Source organism: Prionailurus bengalensis, chromosome A3 (genome assembly GCF_016509475.1).
Source record: "Prionailurus bengalensis isolate Pbe53 chromosome A3, Fcat_Pben_1.1_paternal_pri, whole genome shotgun sequence".
NCBI lineage: Eukaryota > Metazoa > Chordata > Mammalia > Carnivora > Felidae > Prionailurus > Prionailurus bengalensis.
In genome coordinates this window covers 8,639,076-8,657,067 of record NC_057354.1, presented here as the reverse complement: position 1 = coordinate 8,657,067, position 17,992 = coordinate 8,639,076, and the positions used below count along the sequence as shown (strand labels likewise).

Below are 17,992 nucleotides of genomic sequence, written 5' to 3'. Positions count from 1 at the left end.
TTAATTTTTTTAATGTTTATTTATTTTTGAGAAAGAGAGAGACAGTCAGACCGAACATGAGAGAGGGAGGAGCAGAGAGAGAAGGAGACACAGAATCCGAAGCAGGCTCCAAGCTCCGAGCTGTCAGCGCAGAGACCCACGCGGGGTTCGAACTCACGAAGGGTGAGATCATGACCTGAGCCGAAGTCAGACGTTCAACCGACTGAGCCACCCAGGCGCCCCTGTATGTTTCTTTTTCCATCTCACCCCTTTCGGCCCTCCGTCTGTGGCTGTAGCACTGCTGTCCCATGGCACGTCTCTGGATGACCTCGGGAGGGGGTGGAGTGGTGATCTCAAGGTCCACAGAGCAGCAACCAGGGAGGCCCTTGCAGAGAATTGCCCCCTTACAAAAGGGGCTTTGCCCAATGGCAGGGTTTCTATCGACATTCTGGGACAGACGATCCTTCGTTGTGGGGTGTCTTGTGACCTGTAGGGTGTTTAGCAGCATTCCTCGTCCCTACCTGCCAGATGCCAGTGGTACCCCTGTCCCCACAATTATGACAGCCAGTTGTCAAGTGTCCCTTGGGGGACAAACTACGTGATACGCTTTAGCTTTATTGTTAGAAACAATATTGAATTATATACCCTTCTCGCAGGGCAAAAAGAGAAAGAGAGCAGGAGAGTGAAGGATGAAAAGGGGAAGAGGAGGGAGGGAGGAAGGAAGGAAGGAAGGAATTGTACACAAATGGGCAGAGTAAAACCAAAACAAATTAGAACAAAGCACTCCTATCTATCACTACAAAAGTTTTATGAAATACCCTTGAAAACTAGTTTTCTTACGTCTGAATTTATAGATCGAAATATCCGTGGACCCAACCATAGCACGGATACTAAGAGCAAAACCTCCTAGATCAGCAATGATGGGGGGCGCCTGGGTGGCTCAGTCGGTCAGGTGTCCAACTTCAGCTCAGGCCATGATCTCACAGTTCATGAGTTCGAGCCCTGCACCGGGTTGTCTGCTGTCAGTGCGGAGCCCGCTGTGGATCCTCTGTCCCTCTCTCTCTCTCCGCTCCTCCCTCGCTGGTTCTCTCCCTCTCAAAAATAAATAAATAAAAACAAATTAAAAAAAAAAATGATAGACTTGAATCTGAGCTATGTGACGGTGGCCAAGATACTTCACACCCCCAAACCTCAGTTTCCTCATCTGTAAATGGGAGTTACTATCGTACCTAACTCAGCACAGTGCCTGCAACAGTCACTTATTGTGGGCTCTTCATATTTGCAAAAAATATTGCCAAGCACAGTGCTTTCCACAAATTAACTCAAGTACTGATCAAATGACCCTACGAATAACTATTGTTTTGTTCCCAGTCTGTGGGTAATGAACCTGAAGCTTAGAGAGTAATGTTGGGGGTAGAGGGTTGGTGGGGGGGGGGGGGCGGCCACACAAATAGGAGACACGAAAGCAGGCGAAGAGCATGACAGTTAGCCCTCTCAACCGTTCTGCTATCCTGCCATCTTGTTTGCTTTATATTATTCAGAATTCTTTTTTTTTAATTTTTTTTATATTTATTTATTTTTGAGAGACAGAGTGAGAGTGGGGGAAGGGCAGAGAGAGAGGGAGACACAGGATCGGAAGCAGGCTCCAGGCTCTGAGCTGTCAGCACAGAGCCCGACGCGGGGCTCGAACCCATAGACCGTGAGATCATGACCTGAGCCAAAGTCAGATGCTCAACCGACTGAGCCACCCAGGCGCCCCAGAATTCTTTTTTTTATCTAAACATTTTTTTTAATGTTTATTTATTTTTGAGAGAGAGACAGAGCACGAGCAGGGGAGGGGCAGAGAGAGAGAGGGAAACACAGAATCCGAAGCAGGCTCCAGGCTCTGAGCTGTCAGCACAGAGACCGACCCAAGGCTCGAACTCAGGAACCTCAAGATCATGACCTGAGCTGAAGTCCGATGCTCAACTGACTAAGGTACCCAGGCACCCCTGTAGAAAGCTTTTTAAAAGTTTTTATATCAGGGGCACCTGTGTGGCTCAGTTGGTTAACCATCTGACTTCAGCTCAGGTCATGATCTCGTGGTTTGTGAGTTCCTGCCCTGCGTCAGGCTCTGTACTGATGGCTCGGAGCCCGGAGCCTGCTTTGGATTCTGTGTCTCTCCCCCTGCCCCTCCCCCACTCATGTTCTGTCTGTCTGTCTCTCTCTCAAAAACAAATAAACATTAAAACAAAAAGTTTTTATTTCAATTCCAGTTAGTTAACATACAGTGTTGGAGAAAACTTTTTTTAAATTTTATTTATTTTATTTTATTTTATTTTATTTTATTTTATTTGGAGAATAATTGACACACAATACAATATTAGTTTCAGGTGTATAATGTAGTGAGTTAATATTCACATACATCATGGAATGATTACCCCAGTAAGTCCAGTTATGATCTGTCACCATACAACTCGTTACAATATTATTGACTATATTCCTTACGCTGTACATTACATCCCCATGTCTTATTTATTTTTGTACCTGGCAGATTATAGTCTTCCTCCCTTCATTTGCTTTATCCATCTCCCCACCCCCTCCCCTTTGCACGTTGTCACAGATGGCAAGATCTCATTCTTTTTTTTTTTTTTTAATTTTTCAACGTTTATTTATTATTGAGAGACAGAGAAAGACAGAGCACGAGCAGGGGAGGGGCAGAGAGAGAGAGGGAGACACAGAAGCCAAAGCAGACGCCGGGCTCCGAGCTGTCAGCACAGAGCCGGATGCGGGGCTCGAACTCACAAACGGCGAGATCATGACCTGAGTCGAAGTCGGAGGCTTAACCGACGGAGCCACCCAGGCGCCCCGATCTCATTCTTTTTGATGGCTGTCTACTATTCCGTCGAATATATCCACCACATCTTCTTTGTCCGTTTGTCTGCCGATGGACACTTGGGTTGCTTCCTGCCATGCCTTGGCTATTGTAAATAAAGCTGCGATGTAGGCGGGCTTTCAGTGTTTTCGTCGTAGAAAACTTTTATTTTTTGTATTTTAAAATTCTTTACGTGTTGATTTATTTTTAAGAGAAGGAGAGAGAGAGGGTACAAGTGGGGGAGGAGCAGAGATAGAGGGAGACAGAGGATCCGAAGCGGGCTCTGTGCTGACAGCAGTGAGCCCGACATGGGGCTCGAACCCATGAACCACGAGATCACGACCTGAGCCGAAGTAGGACACTTAACTGACTGAGCCACCCAGGCGCCCTTTGTTGTAGGAAACTTTTAACGGAGTACAGACATCGACTACAAAGTCCATTTTCATGACAGATTTAACCTCACATCGCAGATGATTAGCTCACTGGGAGAGGCGCTCTCGGGAAATATTATAAACTCCTTTCATGTAAAAGATAAGAAGCACAGCCTATTAGGTCAGCCTCTACTTGAATTTAGATCTTAAAAAGCACATTAGCTAGAAGCCTCGACTCTGGTGAACAGAGATCAGACATGTGGTTCTAGAATTTACCGTATGTAATGTAAGAATATGGTAAATTAGTAAACATTAGTATATCTGAATCCTTTAAAAGTACATGTTTGCTTACCCTTTGAGAGTCTTCCCTCTGCTGATAGGAAGACATGAATTTTTGATGATGACATTTACTTTTTTAGAAAGTTGTACTAGCTACAAGGCCTTGCATAATCTCGCTCCTACGCGGTGTTGTCACATAATCTCATGTACCACCGTCTAGCTGCCACAGGAGACTTTCTGACGCTCACATACAAGCCCTTTCCTACCTCAGGACCCTTGCACGTACCGTCCCTCTGCTTGGAATGCTAGTCCTGCAGACCACGTATCAGTGGCCGGGGCCTCCTTGAATTTCTGTACGCTCATAATTTCTCCAGATGCCTTCTCCCAGCCCCTTCTTTTTCATTATCTGCTTTCGCTTTTCATAGCATCGCCACAACCTGATCTGTCTTTACCTTTTAAATTGTTTATTGCCCATTTGCCCTAAAAACATAAGCTCCTTGTCAAACATGTTTGTGTATCCCCAGGATCCCGGCACAATGTCTTGCGTACAGCAGGTGCTAAATAAATAATCTCTGACTTTGTTTTTGACCCTGTGAGTTTACGCATAGGTGACCCACTTTGGGTTGCGATCACCTTTGATTTATAGGCAACTGAATCGTGCTTATTTCCGGTTGCCAAGGGTTGCCTTCCTTGGCGTGACAGCACCAAAGCATTTGTCGTCTTGTGCAGCATGAGTGGGAAGCTGAAATGTCAGGTGACACCAGAGAAAGGATGGGTCCTGGCAGCTCCTTGGACATAGACACATACCAAACATTCAGGGCGTCAGTAGAGGGCTGGCTCGGAGAGAATTCCATCCCTAACACATGACAAGTTGGGGTTTACAGTCAAAGTCCACTTAGCAAATGTTTATTCTACCACGGACTTTTCTTTTGTTTCCTGTAAGTATAGCTTCCCCCCCTTCCAGGATTTGAGGTCAGAGAAACACGAGGAGGCTATTAACATATCAATGGAGGGATCGCTTCGGAATCTAGAATTGGGAATAATATTTGCATCTCGAGCTCAGAAGCCGCCCAGGCAAGCCCGCTCATTGATGGCCTTTAATTTCCCCTTAAAACAGTGCCTGTTTCCGAATAAAAGATTAATACAGGAGGAGAGCTCCGTTTGTCGCGTGATTTATACTCAAATGCTGCCTCCTTTCCTTTCAGGAGCACGATGCATACGCGACCCCACCCCTGAGCCGCTTGCATTCAGTTCCTCCAGAAAGATAGCTGCCGGTCACCAAAGCCTGCCGCTTAATTGAATTTGTCTTTGTCCCCTTGATCTTCACGCTGACAAAAATGTGGGGTGGGTGGGATGTATCCAGAAAAACCAGACCTGAAAAACACAGCCGATCGCTAGGAGACGGAGCTGAGGAAAGAGATACAAAGTGCACTTTACAAAATGAAACTCACGGATGCCATTTGGAAGGTGGGTCTGTGCTGTACTTCTCTTTGCGTTAGGCATTACCAGCTTCCCCAGTATGGCCCCAGTATGGCCCCAGTAGAAACAGGGCGACCTAAGAAGTAAACTACTACTCTAGCTTGGAGCCCTTCTACCATTTTTTGTCTTGGCTGGAATTTCCATGTCGTTTTGGGGAAGAAAAACCCATGAGAGGAGAGGGAAGATTTCTGTTTTGTGGGAAGTTTGGAAACCTCTTTCTAGAAATGAATGGATGTGAGTAATACCAACCATCACTACTGGCGATGGGTTATCAAACGACTAATTTTTTTTTTTTTTTTTTTTGAGACAGAGACAGAGCATGAACGGGGGAGGGGCAGAGAGAGAGGGAGACACAGAATCGGAAACAGGCTCCAGGCTCCGAGCCATCAGCCCAGAGCCCGACGCGGGGCTCGAACTCACGGACCGCGAGATGGTGACCTGGCTGAAGTCGGACGCTTAACCGACTGCGCCACCCAGGCGCCCCCAAACGACTATTTTTTTTTAACCATCGCACTAACCGCCTTCTAGTCTTTATCTCGTTGGATATGGGCCCCGACACCGTGAGGAGGTCCTATTGATATTCCCATGCAGACAAGGTTTGGAGAAGTGCTGTCCAAGCCTGTAAAGAGGCAGAGCCAGATTTTGAAGCTGGGTGCATTTGATTCGAAAAATCTAAGGAGAAGTGGATGCAGGCAGGTGTGCCTCCAGGGATGTTTATTTCTTTAACGTGGCAGACGGAGGAAGTGTTAGCTTTTCAGGCAGGCAGCCAGTTGGGACTAAAGGTCTTGAGCTTTGAATCCTAGGTGTGGATCCCGTTAACCTTGGCTTACCGACTAGGCACCACCATGTCCCATGGCCAGGTAGGATTCCTAAAGGCAGGTTTCTCGTAACGTGTTGACTTTGGTCATCCTACGTGGTCACGTGGTGACTGACGACACAGCAGAGATGCCCTGAGCAGAGAGGGAAGCTAGGTCGGTAAGAATCGGAATATGACAGTGACCCAGAGCAGAACTCCCTCTGACCCCGGCCGACAAGGACTACATCCCAGGGGCTGATCAAAGGAATGGCACTCCCAAGATGTCACTCACTGAGAAGTTCACAATTTTGCTCTGATCTTGGATAAACCCCACGATGCCCAAGGTTGGAGCTGCGTGTGTGAGAGGCAGCCACAGTTTCCTGTTTCCCTCCTTGGTGGGGGACACATAGAGGAGTTTGCCATCTAGGGATCACAGTCGAGCTAGAATCAAGGCTCTGGTAGAAAGAGTGAGATCAGATTTGGGAAGCTTAAAAGGGAACGTGACTGCTTTTCTAGTTTGGGATAATGATTCCTAACTCCCTAAGTTTGTGACTCTCTGTACTTGCCATTCGCCTTTCCATTGATTGCTTCATGGACTCAAACCGGAAAAAAAAAAAACAAAAAAAAACAACCCCAAAGCAAAACGAGATATTGGTGGAGCTTTGATATGTGTACCCTCTGTTACAGATACTGGGCCTAAGACAGGAGGAGAGACCAAGCTGTAAACAGATAACACAGAACAAATAATTCCACAAATAAGAACTTAACGGCCATTTTGATGCATGCTTTGAAAAGAAATGAATTCAGGATGCGGACTCTACTTGAGCTGCATCTAAACCTCTGTTTATCCGTCCTGTCTGCCTGGGGTCCCTTTTCTGTTTCCCTCCCTGAAGCATGTTGCCTAAACTCGTAGACTTACTGTTCAACCGCAGGGTTTTGAATCCTGTATTCTCACTCCGTGGCTGCGTGACCTTGGAAAAGTTACTGAACCTATCTGAGCCTTAGGTCCCTTAGGTGTAGAGTGAAAACAATAGAAATACTTCCAGAGTTATCCTTAACACCAGATGAGATGACTTAAGTAAAGCACTTAGCCTCCGAAACAGGCACAAAGAAGGTGTTCATTAAGTCTAATCGTTGTCCCCGGTCTCTGAATGTGATAACCATGTTGTTTTCCCTCCCCCGGGCTGAAAGGCACCAGACTGCTTGCTCAAGATGTGACGAGGAGGGGGATTTAGACAAGAGGGTCCAGAGGCCTGGACCCTGCCCAACAGCTGTGTGTCCTTGGACAAGTCAGATGGCCTCTCTGGGCCCCCGTTTCCTTCATCCATAAAGGGAAACTCATAAATCTACTGGAGAATTGGAGTTAATTTAGCTCAGTAAGCGGCAGCTGCTATTATCATGACTTCTTATTACTGTTTGACTCCGTGCAAAACATAATAATGCCCGCGACTCTGCCTTTTAATCCCACAGTTTGGGTGGTGTTTATGCATCAGTCCACAAAATGAGATTCTGAAAATCCTTCCCCATAAAGTGAATTGTCTTTACCCCTGACGCTTCTCCTGAGACCTCTTATTCGGTGAGTGAATTGACAAGAGGGGTGTTAGATAAGGGATTTCGTCCTTCAAACACTTCCTTAATCTCCACGGTTGCCATGGAATTTGTGTCGTTTTTGCTTGGGCGATCAGATTACGTTTCATAAACAATATCTCCTATGTTTAAAAATCTTTAAACGGCCACTTGTAAGCGGCTTGACGTGGACTACAGTTAATGCCTTGTTTGACTTGGCTCTTCCTTTGTCCATGGGGCTGACGGTCCACTGGTTATGCCAGCGCCGGACTCCTAAGCAGAGACCCACGTTTTCCAGAAGCTTCTTGCTTGAAATAGTTCCTTTGTTTTCAGCACATCAGCTATCCCTTGTAACTTTCCAGAGATGGGCATTTTTGGTGCTTTCGTAGATTTCTTGTTTTCCCCGGTATTCACCCTCAGTGTCCTTCTCCCGCCACTTTCCAAGTCGAAATTGTCAGCTCACCTGACCCGTCAGCACCCCGGGGCCACTGGGCAGAAGTGGGTATCTGAAGGTGCGTTTGTCACTGCAATTTTCACTAAGTTTTAATTTTCAAACTGAGGGATTAACCCCCCTTTTGTTTGGGGCGCCTGGGTGGTGGCTCAGTCGGGTAAGCGTCCGACTCTTGATTTCGGCTCAGGTCACCATCTCACGGTTCGTGGGTTCGAGCCCCGTGTTGGGCTCTGCGCGGACGGTGTGGAGCCTGCTTGGGATTCTCTCTCTCTCCCCCTCTCCCTCTGCCTCCTCCTGTTCTTTCTCTCTCTTTCAATAAGTAAACATTTAAAAAAAAAAGTCTCCTTTTGTTCATTGGAGCTCGTGTTTGTGGGCTTCTCCCGTATGTGACTCGCTGGATCTGAGCTATCCACTTAATTCTCCAGTTCTCGACAGCATCTAGCGGGTTCTACCTGCAAAAATGTGTCCCCCCCCCCCACTCCGCTCCCACTACCGCAATCCGCTCTCAGCCTACCTGCTTCGTGCTGACTCTCTTCCATCCATCGCTCACAGAGCAGCCCTAACGGCTCTGAAAAACACCCAGCAGATCATGCCAGCTCAGTGTTGAAAACCTTTCCATGGGTCCCCATTGTACTTCAGGCAAAAATGAAAATTTCTCTCCAGGAGGTCTGGCCCTTGTTCCCTCAACACATGGATTCCAGCCACCCCTGTTCCTGCTTGGAGCCACACTCCCCTCCTCTCTCCTGGACAAGTCAGACTTGTCTTGGCCTCAGGGCCTTTGCCCTTGCTTTTCTTTGAGCCTCAAGAGCCCTTGTCCCAGACACTAGCTTGCCGGGCTCCCTAGTACCTGTTAGCCGTCAGCAACACTGGCCTGTCCTCCGAGAGAGAGCCTTCTCTGGCACGGCCTGTCCCTGCCCCAGCTCAAACAGCTGCCCTGGTCATTCTGTCCCAGAGCACCGAACAACACGTGGCATTGCCGTTTATTTGTTTATTCTGGCTTCGTTTTCTCTCGGAGCGAGCTCCGAGCCTCAGCCCTACTGGCATGGGGCGCGGGCTAACTTTTCGTTGGAGGGACTGTCCTGTGTATCGTGGGGTGTTTAGCTGCTTGCGTGGCCCGCTAGGTCCTCCCACTGGATCCCAGTGGCACTTCTCCTGTGCCCCCCACTCAACCCCCCCCCCCGACTTGTGACAACTAAAAATGTCCCCAGACATTGCCAAATGTCCTCTGGGGGGCAAAACTGGTCTCGGTGGAGACACGCTGGTCTAGAATCTGAAGTCTTACCTTGGCCTAAAACGACGCCCGGCACAGGAATGAGTAGGTAGGAGTTTACTTGTCGGAGCGAAAGAGCGTTCCTACCCGGTACGGTAGGTGATCCCGTCTCCACCACACAGAGCTGCGGAGGCCCCGGAACCCGCGTGACCTGCCTGGGGACACAGCCGACAGGTGTTGGAGCTGGAGGCCACCCAAGGCGGTCAGACGTCTAAGTTCAATCTCTTTGCTTCAGGCCACGTGAACACGCAGCCAATACGATGATAATGCTTTCTAGGCCTCTCCTTATCAAGCACCACGGAGTGCCACCATCAATGGCCTCAATTTACCCTACATTCTGTGCAGGAGAGACCATTCTCAGCACCTTATTCAGCGGATTTCATCTACTTTGTACCTAGTGCCGAGAAATAAAAATAGTGTTTTGACATCTGGTAGCAACACCCTCTTACAGAGAGAATTATTGTGGTTGTAAACACGTTGCTAGCTCTTTAAAACAATTCAAGCTTTGGAATAGTTGTCACATCCACATGGTTTGAAAAGAAAACAGTATAAAGAGGAATATAGTGAGAAGCCCCATTCCTGTTTCCATCGGACCCATCCTCTGATTCCTTTTGATGAGTTTGCTGGGTGTCCTTCAGAGCTGTGTCTTCGTTTTTGTTTTTTTCAGATTAAAAAAAAAAATTTTTTTTTAACATTTATTTATTTTTGAGAGACAGAGAAAGGCAGAGTATGAGCAGGGGAGGGCCCGAGAGAGAGGGAGACAGAGAATCCGAAGCCGACTTCATCCAGGCTCCGAGCCACCAGCACAGAGCCCGACGCGGGGCTCGAACTCACCGACCGTGAGATCGTGACCTGAGCCGAAGTCGGATGCCCAACCGACTGAGCCACCCAGGCGCCCCTGTTTTTTTAAGATTTTATTATTTAAAATTGTTTTTCATTTAAAAAAATTTTTTTAAAGTTCATTTATTTATTTTGAGAGAGAGCGAGCGTGGGGAAGGGCAGACAGGGAGGGAGAGAGAGAATCTGCACGGTCAGCACACACCTGACGTGGGGCTCGAACTCACAAACCGTGAGATTGTGACCTGAGCTGAAACTAAGAGTTGGACGCTTCACCGAATGAGCCGCCCAGGGGATCCTTCCTTCTTTTTTAGAGCTGCAGAATATTCCACTTAGGATCACAGTCAAATGTATTCAACCAGTTTTCTGTTGCGGGGTATTTGGGTTGTTTCTTTCTTGTCTGTGATGAACAGTGCTGACACGAAGAACCTCGGTGTCCATTATTTTCCCGAACCTATCGGAGAGACACGTGTGCGCGTGAGCCGGGAGGGGCAGAGAGAGAGGGAAAGAGAATCCCAAGCAGGCTCTGCGCTGGGGTTCAGTCTCATGAACCGTGAGACCGTGACCTGGGCTGAAACCAAGAGTTGGACGCTTAACTGAAGGCGCCACCCGGGGGCCCCACCCCCTGTTTTTTTTAAGCGCTCTGCCATGGTACGTCTGTTAAAGGCTGTTGGGCAACAAGTAAACACATCTTACGTTAGCATTCAAAAAAAATACGAGTAAACCTGCCGCAAGATGTCTAGGCTTCTGTTATTGTCGCACGTGTCTTTCTATGTCATTAGAACCAGCTCATTTTTACTGTTTGTATTTTCTCTTTTTCTAAAGGTTAAAGCAACCCACCGGTTTGCCTGAAAGCTGTTGACACCGGGAAATGTTAAGGGTAAGCCGGCCACACGCTTGCATGATAGCCCTTCCTGCCAAGTGCCCAGCCCATGTTGGGAGGGCTTGCATTGCCTGTTAGCAAGAGGACCTGTCTCTGGAAATGGTAGCTTTCTCTCGATCGGCATGAAAGGCCTGCTTGGCTCTTTTCAAGTTGCTCAAATTCCTAGTAGGGCTCTGGTCCTGATTTCTTCCACCTGCTTTTCAAAATTGCAGGTGACTTCTCTCCCGGGTGCCTTGGTTGGTTACGTCTGCCGTAGGACGTCCATCGTGCCTGAATCAAGCTTCTTCACTCTGCTTCCCGGGCCATTTCCTTGCAACTTGCTTGCATGCTAATTTCCAGTGGAACACTTTTTTTTTTTTAATGCGTGTGACTCAGGACTCAGGCTCAGTGCAGCACTTAGGTGTGCGTGAGGGAATGCTAAAATGTTCTGGCCAGAGGAGAACAGCATGGCCATGAAGAAGCTGAGATCATATGCTGGGCTCAGATCATGGTGTGTGTGTGTGTGTGTGTGTGTGTGTGTGTGTGTTGGATGGCTACAAATTTATTTGGGGACTTGTGGAAAAAGGTATTAAAACAAATAGGCTCACAAGGAATTACTGCTGTGCAGGGCAGTGTTACATAGATTGGTGAATCTTTATGCATTTTGACATGTGTCAGTCTTGCTGGCTTTGGCTATGACCTACATTAGGCACTGACTCAAGGTTCTTCAGTGAGATGCATTAACCTACCAAGTCAGAAGGCATGATGGCTGAGATGGGCCAGCAAGCTATGACCCACGGGCCGAATCCCATTTACGTCCAGTTTAGTAACTTAATGGTCATGTGGGGGCTGAATATTTGAGCAGGATTTTGCCAGGCAGGTTGGGGAGGAAGAACACCCTCGCATGGGTTGGCAGACTACAGTCTGAGGGCCAAATGAGGCATACCGCCTGTGTTTTGTAAATAAAGTTTTATGTGAACACAGTCAGACCCCTTTGTTAAAGTATTGCCTACAACTGCTTTCGCTCTGCAAAGGCAGAGACCGTGTGGTCCCCCAAGCCTAAAATATTTGCTGTCTGGCCCTTTACAGGAAAAACTGACCCTGCCCACCGCTAGGGTTGGGATTAAGCACTGAAGCTATGAATCAACAGCTTGCCTTGCAATCTCAAGGTTACTTGTTTCTGTGTAACCTTGGTTACATACCTATAAAATGGAAATATGAATATTCCTGGGTTGCTGTGAGAAGTAAATTCAATAATTATCATGATTCATTTTAATGAAAGACTTCCAGAGTTTTTCCCATATCCTTGATGCCCTGGATTATAATCATGCTGGATCTTTTCTGTCGTTATAAAATTTAAACGTCAAAAATATTTGAGGAATTTGGGCTGCCACCCTTCTCGTTCCAGGAATAAAAGCTCCCGAAATGCTTGCAGCGTATTTTCGGGGGTATTTGATGTTGATTAGCGGAGCCCGTGGCAGCTTCGGAAGTGTCCATTGGTATGTCTTTGGTCTAGTTGGGATCTCGTTTCGAGACTAAACCATTAAGGTACACAGGTGAAATTTCTAGGACACAGACAAACTGGTATGAGGGAATCAAGGTTCACAGTGGTCTCCGTAGAGTCAAATAAAGGATTTGGAGGAAACAAGAGAATATTTACCAGGGATTGATGTGGATTCTGGCATCAATTATTTAAGTCTGGGAATTGGGAGACTTGGCCAGACAGCAGTTCCTGGGAAGTAGATCTGGGGCTTCTAGCTGGCCACAAACTCAATTTGAGCCAGATGTATACAGCTGACAAGGAAACAGTCTTAGCCTGCATTAACGGAGTCGGCATACGCCTCGTGGGTTCAAGGAAGGTAAAGCAAGAAAACAACTGAAATGAGCTAGACAGCCCGTATTTGAAGAAGCAACGTTAGTTATGGAGACAGAGCACACGTTTGAGTGGAGATGTTGCCGAAGTTGTGTAGGCCGAGGGGGAGCTGGGGGCATAGTCAGGTTGTTGAGTAATCTGGGAACCGTCATACTGAGGAAATGCCTGAAGGTTCTACGGACGGTTCCCAGGAAAGGAGATGACCACAAGGGAAGAAAGGGCTTTTCAAAAGCTCTGAAGCTGCTTTGCTATCTTTATTGGGTTTTTTGGGGGCGGGTGTGTGGGGGGGGGGAACCTTAGGGAGATAAATGGGAGGTACTCCATTTTGAGGGCATCAGCTCAGCTCCCGCTTTCCCCACCCCTCCCCCTCGCACCCAAGCCCACAGTTGCAAGTGGGAAGTCCCTGGCAGCCATGTTTGGTCATCACAATCCTGCCTTCCTGCTGACAGCTGATCGGACAAGGGAGGGAGGCCTGCTGGAAGCCAGAGGTATCGGATTCTGTCTCGGGGGAATTTGAGATTTACCTTGAGGTACTGCCAGGCAGTCTGTCCATAGAATTGGACCTGTAGTGTGTCAGTCTGGGGCACCTGAGCGGCCATGTGCCAACACGACAACGGAGTGGCCGAGAAAATCGATCTACGGAGAGAAAAGAATGAGGCAGCCATGCCGAGAAGCAGAGGTGGAAGACAGCGGGTCTTGCCTGGCCGGATTCTTTCCAGCTTCCCATTTCTTGGTTTCAGTTCTCCCTAAAGCCTAACTGCCTTCCTGGACATGGGCTTCACGCGATATCCTATGTCCTTGTTATAAATGTCCCCTTCTTACTTACGCTAGGTCCCCTGGGTTTCTGCGTTTGTAACTGAAAGCGCCTTAACTCCTTCCGAGTGCCGTAGAAAGTAGCTCAGTGGGCAGAAGACATCATGGTAAATCCTGTCCAGCCGTTGAAAGAGTAGCCTCGGGAAGGAAGGATATTTCTGTTTCTGGGATCATTCAAATAGAAGCTGAATGACCAGAGAACTGGGAGTCACTTGGGTTGGGCCGGGCTTGGGTTTCAGGAGGACCTGGAATTGATTCTGGGCTCTGCCACGTTCTACTCGGGGCAATGTTCTTAACCTTTACCGACCCCACTTCTTCTGTAGGATGCGGACAATAGACCGTACGGAATTGCAGTGAGGACGAGACGGCCTCGTGTAGAGTTTCCTCTTGCTGCTGTAAGAAACGGCCACGAAATTAGTGACTTAAGACAGAAAAAATGTATTCTTTTATGATTCCGGAAGTCGGAGACCCCCAAGGGGCCTTACTGGGCTAAGGCCAAGGGGTTGGCAGAGCTGTGTCCCTCTGGAGGCTCTAGAGGAGAACCCACTTCCTTGGCTTTTCCTGCTTCTAGAGACCAAGTGCATTCCTTGACTGGCGGCCCCTTCCTCTGTCTGCCTGCCCCCGCCCCCCGCTGCAACCCCTCTTGTCTCACACTCCTCTGCCACTGACCTCCGGCCTCCCTCTTTCACTCGCAAGGACCCTGTGGTTACAGCGGACCCATCGGGATCATCAAAGATAATCTCTCCATTTAAAAATCCTCAACCTGGGGCGCCTGGGTGGCTCAGTCGGTTAGGCGTTTGACTCTTGATTTCGGCTCAGGTCACCATCTCACAGTTCGTGAGTTCAAGCCCCACGCGGGGCTCTGCCCTGATGGCACGGAACCTGCTTGGGATTCTGTCTCCCTCCTTCTCTGTCCCTGCCCTGCTTGCCGTGTGAAAGAAATAAGAATAAATAGATTTAATAATCAATCAATCAGTAAAAACAAGCATTCAGAAAGAAAGCTTTCTTGAAGCAAAATGAATGAATGAATGAATAAAAACCCTTCCCTTAATCACATCTGCAGCATTTCTTCTGCCATACAAGGTACCCTAGGCACGGGTTCCAGGATTAGGTTGGGGACACCTTCAGGAGGCCACTCTTCTGCTTCCCACGCCTAGTGATGCAAAGAGCTAACCTTCATTGAAAGCCGTCCACGCCTTGGGCCCTGAGCTCCATGCTTTTAGGCAGATGGTTTTATTTTGTCACCGCAGCTCCGGGAGATGGACCTAGGAAGGTAGAATTATTTGCTCTAGGTCACCCAGCTGGGCAGCAGCACTGCAAAGAACTGAGACTCCTCATTTCATTCCGGAGCCCTCCTTCGTAACCACCAGTGACAAATGGCAAACCCACAGGCCTCACTTCAGGCGGGTGGAGAGTCTGCGGTAAACGGGGAGGCCTCGCGCTGTCTGACGGGGGCAGTGGTTCCATAACCCCAGCCCAGAGGCGCCAGTTTTCCAACAGACGCCGTACGTTGGGTGATTCGTGTGAAACGTCCCCAGTTGGAAATGCCAGAAACCAACCCAAATATTAAAAAAGAAAAAAGAAAAAAACGTGGTGCAGCCACGTAATACGGGCAGATGGGTTCATCTTGCTGTACACGACCAATGGAAGCTATCTTCAATACTATACTATTTTTAAAAAAATATTTGAAGCTATGTGACTCATCATAATGGTTAACAGTTATGTGGCATTTATTGTATGTCTGGCATGCTGTCACAGGCTCTGCTGTCTTATCTTATTCACTAGGACGTTCTTTTTTTTTTTTTTTAAATAATTTATTTTTTAATTGACATCCAAGTTAGTTAGCCTTGAGTGTAACAATGATTTCAGGAGTAGATTCCTTAGTGCCCCTTACCCATTGAGCCCATCCCCCCTCCCACAACCCCTCCAGCAACCCTCTGTTTGCTCTCCATATTTAAGAGTCTCTTCTGTTTTGTCTCCCGCCCTGTTTTTATATTCTTTTTGCTTCCCTTCCCTTGTGTTCATCTGTTTTGTCTATTAAAGTCCCCGTATGAATGAAGGCATGTGATATTTGTCTTTCTCCGACTGACTAATTTCACTTAGCAGAATACCCTTCAGTTCCATCCACATAGTTGCAAATGGCAAGATTTCATTCTTTTTGATGGCCGAGTAATACTCCATTGGATATATATACCACATGTTCTTTACCCATTCATCCGTCGATGGACATTTGGGCTCTTTCCATACTTTGGCTACTGTCGATTGTGCTGCTATAAACACTGGGGTGCATGTGTCCCTTCGAAACAGCACACTGGTATCCCTTGGATAAACACTTTCCACTAGTATGTTCTCAATTAAGAATTTAACTCCTTGACTGGGGAATTACTTTTGGTTTTTATAGGATTTCTATTGGCAAGTTGAAGACTTCTGTGAAGGGTCTGAAAGAGTAAAGGCTCAGTTGATCTTGGTTTTTGAACCTGGCTCCAGCATGTGTGATGGTGGGCAAGTAAGTGAATGCATCTCCCCGGAGTTACTTCTTCATCTGCAAAATTTGTTCCTAGTTCTCTCGCAGGGTTTCTGTGACGACACGATTGTAGGTAGAAGCACTTGCAAATACTGCTTGCGATTCATAGATAATTCACCCCAAGAACATAATCAGCAGGTAAACAGAGACTGTGGCCCCCTTGTAAATAAAAATTGGCGATTCAAAAACACAACGCAACACAAACACAACACAAAAACCCTTGAGATGAGAGGCAAAGTTTTCAGCTAGGACTAGGCGCGCGTCAGGGCTCAGGGCGGCACGGGAGCCTCCACGGCACAACTTCAACGGCCCTGAAGCAAAGATGAACACGTGTTGAGTGGAGGTTGCTGTAGTTTTACTTAAGGGCCCCGGGCGGTGCCTTTTGAGCTTCTACTCCCTTGGAACGATCCGCTTTCAACAGCGGACACACATCTGAAATGGCAGCGAAGGCCGGGTCTCAGGGCCTCTGGGCGCTAGCTGCAGAGCGGTCGCTCATTGGACGGGCGTAGGACTTCTTCCTTTTTGAGGTTCCATTTCCCACCCGGCAAAATGGGGCAAATCGGAGGAGCTCACGTAATCCGTGATCGATTCTGTTATTTTTAAAAAGGGGCTAAAGGGGCGCCTGGGTGGCTCAGTCGGTTAAGCCTCCAACTCCCGATTCTGGCTCAGGTCTTGATCTCCCGGTCCATGAGATCGAGCCCCGTGTGGGGCTCTGTGCTGACGGCTCGGAGCCTGTTTGGGATTCTCTCTCTCTCTGCCCCTCCCCGCTTTGTTCTCTCCATCTCAAAATAAAGAAATAAACCTTAAAAACAATTATTTTTTTTTAAAAAAGACAAACTAAAAAGACACAAGGAAGTTCCTTGCCCGTGTATCTTAGAAGTTTTTATATTTTCTTAAGTGGTTTCTGTTTTGGAGAGTGGCATGGTGGTGACCGGGGGCTGGGGGTATGGTGAAACAGGAGACGTTCTTTACCATTACAAACTTACAACTGCTAGAGAAATAAATCCTGGAGGTCTAATGCACAGGGAGGTGATTATAGAAAACAACACTGTTAGAAACATCAAGCTTCCTTAGAGACTGGGTCTTAATTATTCCCACCACAAAAAAAGAAGCCTCAATCACGGGTCGTGATACAGGTGTTAGCTAAGGCCACCATGGCAGTCACACACGCCGTATGCTCATTTATCACGTCGAAATGTTGCGCGCCTTAAACTTACACAAGGTGGTATATTTCAGTGTTTAAAAAGTGGCTTCCGTTTTGAAGGTATCTGGACACCGGGAAAAAAAACGTAAGCCGAACTTTGATAATATTTGTGTTTTAAGAGTCAAAAGTTGGAACAGGTGAAAATGAAGTTTCCCTTCCTCTCTTGGTCACACCACAGTTACACGTTTCTAGTATGTTCTTCCAGAGATGTTCTAGGCCAGCGGTTCTCAGCTGGGGAGGAGTTGAACTCTCAGGGACGTTTGGCAATATCTGGAGACAGTTTTGGTGGTCACAGCTGAGGGAGGGGGGCCACTGGCATGTGGAGGGGGGAGGCCAGAGATCTCACGAGGCACAGGACAGCCCCCCATAGCAAAGAACTGCCTGGCCCCAGATGCCCCTAGGGCTGAGATTTAGAAATCCTGCTGCAGGCATAGATGAGCAAATACAAGTGTTAAATCATTATATTGTACACCTTCTGTCTTTTAGGTGACCTAGCTTCAAGAAATTACACGCTGTAAACCAATTCTAATTGCCAGCCATTCATTTTTTCTTTTTTCCTTTCTTTTTTTCAATGTTTATTTATTTTTGAGAGAGACAGAGGGAGAGCATGAGCAGGGGAGGGGCAGAGAGAGAGGGAGACACAGACTCGGACGCAGGCTCCAGGCTCCGAGCTGTCGGCACAGAGCCCGATGTGGGGCTCGAACCCACGAACCGCAAAATCACGACCCGGGCTGAAGTCGGATGCTCAACCGACTGAGCCACCCAGGGGCCCCAGCCATTCATTTTTCGGCAAATATCTGTTCTTCGTGCCGGGCACTAGGGCGGGGTCAGGGG

General features: G+C 47.8%; 1 long non-coding RNA gene across 1 annotated transcript; it reads left to right on the top strand.

The window, feature by feature from the left end:
- Positions 1–5,467: 5,467 nt before the first annotated feature.
- On the top strand, positions 5,468–17,776 carry LOC122467256. Its single transcript, XR_006292871.1, has 3 exons — positions 5,468–7,334; positions 10,708–10,762; positions 17,645–17,776. It is a non-coding gene; the product is annotated as an uncharacterized LOC122467256 (long non-coding RNA).
- The last annotated feature ends 216 nt before the right edge of the window (positions 17,777–17,992 follow it).